Genomic DNA, 3,504 nt, shown 5'->3' with positions numbered 1-3,504 from the left:
TTTGGCTGGATATAGTAATCTGGGTTGGCATCTGTGGTCATTTAACACTGGGAATACTTTGGTCCAGGCTCTTCTGGCTCTCATAGTTTGCACTGAAAAGTCAGGTGTAATCCTGATGTGTTTTCGTTTATATGTGACTTGTTTTTCTTTTGTAGCTTTCAGTATTGCCTCTTTGTTCTGAATGGTTAGTGTTTTTACTATGATGTGCTGTGGAGAGTTTCTTTTCTGTTCCTGTCTATTTGGTGTTCTATATGCTTCTTGTATTTGTATGGGCATGTCTTTTTTTAATTTTGGGAAATATTCTTCTACAATCCCGTTGAAGATCTGTTCCATACCATTATCTTGAGATTCCTCTCCTTCCTGTATGCCTATGATTCGTAAGTTTGGTTTTTCTATGGTGTGACACAAGTCTTGCATATTCACTTCTTGTCTTTTTTAAAATTTTTCATAATCTTTGCTTGAGTGGTCTAATTCATCCACTTTATCTTCTAGTCTTGATACTCTGTTTTCCATTTCATTCATCCTATTGGTGAGGCTTTCTCCTGTCATTTCTAATTGGCTTGCTGAGTGTCACTTCCTTCTTCATTTCAGCCTGAGTGAGTATTCTTCAATATTTCTAACTCTTCTGAATTCATTCAGAAGTTTATCCCTATCTTCCTTCAGTTCTTTGATTTCTTTGTGTTTTCTTTAAATTTACTGAATTCTTTTATCATGTTTATAATTGTTCTTTTGAGTTCCATATCCTGTGTTATCTCTAGGGAGTTCTCATTGTACTCCTGTAGAGGACAATTGGTACTTGGTGGGGATATATTATTTTGTTTTTTCATCTTATTATTCTTTTCTCTGTGACTTTCTTGTGTGAGATGCAAGCCTTCCTTTGTTGAGTTTAGATATGTTTCTGTTTTTAAACTTTGTGTGCGTTTGTGGTTTAGTTGTTGGACATGAAAAGCTGGTTGGTTTAGGCTTCAGCTTCAGGTTCTCTCTTTTGATTTTATATTAGAGTGGCCTAATTGCTTTTGTCTTCAGGAGTTCCCATGGTTTCCCAAATGAGATGAGGCTTGGGCTTTCTCCTAAGGTCTGGGTCCCTCCAGGAAAGATGCTACCCTCAGGAATTTAGGGGCTGGGCTGGCCTGGGAGAAGGGCCCAGGAAAGACACTGGTCTCAGGAAGCTGGTGGCTGTGCCACCCAGGGAAGTAAAGGGAGGTGAGGGTGGGACCAGGCCCAGAGTGGTCCCAGGTTGGTCCAGATGCAAAGGTCAGGAAGCAGTGGTGGCTCTGGGTCGAGAGGTTAGCCCTGGTGTCTGGGGTGCCAAGAGAAGAAATGGGCCTCCAGTCTAGGAGGAGAGACATGGTGGGGTAAAAGAGAGAACTGGGAGGGTAAAAGAGGCTGGCACATTCAAGGTGCAGTGGGCACTCTGGACTTATCCAGAGAAGGTGCTGGCACCAGGACACTGGAGGCTGTGCAGCCCAGGGAAGTAAAGGGCGGTGTGCAGGCTTTCCTTTATATGTGACTTGTTTTTCTTTTGGTATGTGACTTGTTGTTTTTCTTTTGCTGTTTTCAGTATTCTCTCTTTGTTCTTCACATTTAGTGTTTTTACTATGATATGTCATGGGGAGTTTCTTTTCTGATCCTGTATGTTTGGTGTTCTATGTGCTTCCTGTATTTGTATGGGGATATGTTTCCTTAATTTTGGGAAATTCTCTTCTACAATCCTGTTTAAGATCTGGTCAATACCATTATTGTGTATGTCTATGATCCATAGATTTGATCTTTTCATGGTGTCCCACATCTCCTGCACGTTCCATTCCATTAAAAAATTTTCATAATCTTTGCTTGAGTGGTCCAGTTCTTCAGCTTTATCCTCCAGTGTTGATATTCTGTTTTCCATTTCATTCATTCTAGTGGTGAGGCTTTCCCCTGTTGTTTCAAGTTGGCTTATTGAGTTTTTCACTTCCTTCTTCATTTCTGCCTGAGTTTTCTTCAATGTTTCTATCTCTTTTGTGAATTCATTCAGAAATTTATCCCTATTTACTTTTAGGTCTTTGATTTGTTTGTGTATTCTTTAAATTTGTTGAATTCCTTGATCATGTTTATGATTGTTCTTTTAAATTCTGTGTCCTGTGTTATCTCTAGGGTGTTCTCCTTGTAGAACTCTTCTACAGGACTGGTGGAGTTTTGTGGGGATGTAGTGCTTTGGCTTTACATTTTATTATTCTTTTGTTGTGATTTTGGCATGTAAATTTCTTTTGTTGTTTATGATTCTGATACGAGAATTAAATTGAGGTATGCTTCTTTTTGTATTATTGGTGTGCCTTGGTCCTTTTCTTATTGGTTCTGTAAAGCTGGTTGGTCCAGGTTTCAGGTTCTTTCAGGTTTTATTTTGGAGGGAGCTAATGGCTTCAGATCAGCTACTCCGGAGCACCCACAGAAGCCCAAGTCGGGTTCCAGTCAGGTACACTCAGGCTTCCTTCTAAGGTTTGGACCCCTACTAACAGGAACTCAGAGCAAAATTTGGAAAGTTCCCTATGGGGGAGCCGATTTTGGAACTCTCAATCAGTCTGCTGCGTTTTTAGCCCCTATGCCAGAGGGAGGCCAGAAACAGGCACCCTCTGGCAGTCTGATAAGATCACAGCGAGCTACACAGATGGAAGTGGGAACCCACCCTCTCAGGCAGTCTGCTAAAAGCTCAGCCTTATCCTACCAAACTCAGGTCTGCCCTGGGGCCTTGGGAGGGGCCTCAAACAATCCCAGTTAGGAGGTTGGGTATGGTGCAATTAGGGGAAGCTCATCACCAGGTGGAGGAGGCAGGAACCAGGTGCTCTCAGGCAGTCCCCTGCATTCTCAGTCCCTATGCCAGAAGGAGGCTGGAAACACATACTGTCTGGTGGTCTCCTGAGACCACAGTACACAGATGTAGGTCAGAACCAGCCCTCTCCTTTGTGGGAGACTTTTGATTATAGCTTCAATTTCATTGCTTGGAACAGGTCTGTTTAAGTATTTATATCTACTGACTTCAATTTTGTTATCTCATATACATTTATAAACTCATCCTTTTCCCCTAGGTTTTCCAGCTCTTTTAGAGCTCAAATTTTCAAATTATTCCCTAATGATGTTCTGGATTTCATTGGAGCCTGTTGTAAATCCTTAAATCTCTAATTTTATTGATTTGGGTCTTCTCTTTTCAACAATTTAGATAAGAGTTTGTTGATCTTGTTAACTTTTTCCCAAGTACTCTTTGTTTTATTGATTCTGTGTATTGCTCTTTTAGTCTCTATTTCATTAATTTGTGCCCTAATCTTTGTCATTTCTTGCCATCTCCCTTATTTGGAATTGGCTTCTTGTTTTTCTAGAGCCTTGATATGCATTACTTGAGATCTAACTTTTAAAAAAAAAATATTTTTGTGGCTGGGCAAGGTGGCGTACGCCTTTAATCCCAGCACTCGGGAGGCAGAGGCAGGCAGATCTCTGTGAGTTCGAGGCCAGCCTGGTCTACATAGTGAGTTC

General features: G+C 41.1%; 1 pseudogene; it reads right to left on the bottom strand.

Annotated features, from left to right (window-relative positions):
- The window catches only part of LOC103735445, a 74,543-nt pseudogene that overhangs the window by 55,173 nt on the left and 15,866 nt on the right, over positions 1-3,504 (bottom strand).

The sequence above is a fragment of the Nannospalax galili genome, unplaced genomic scaffold, assembly GCF_000622305.1.
Source record: "Nannospalax galili isolate Female #2095 unplaced genomic scaffold, S.galili_v1.0 scaffold155, whole genome shotgun sequence".
In the NCBI taxonomy this organism is placed as follows: Eukaryota; Metazoa; Chordata; class Mammalia; order Rodentia; family Spalacidae; genus Nannospalax; species Nannospalax galili.
This window is presented reverse-complemented; position numbering and strand designations above follow the sequence as displayed.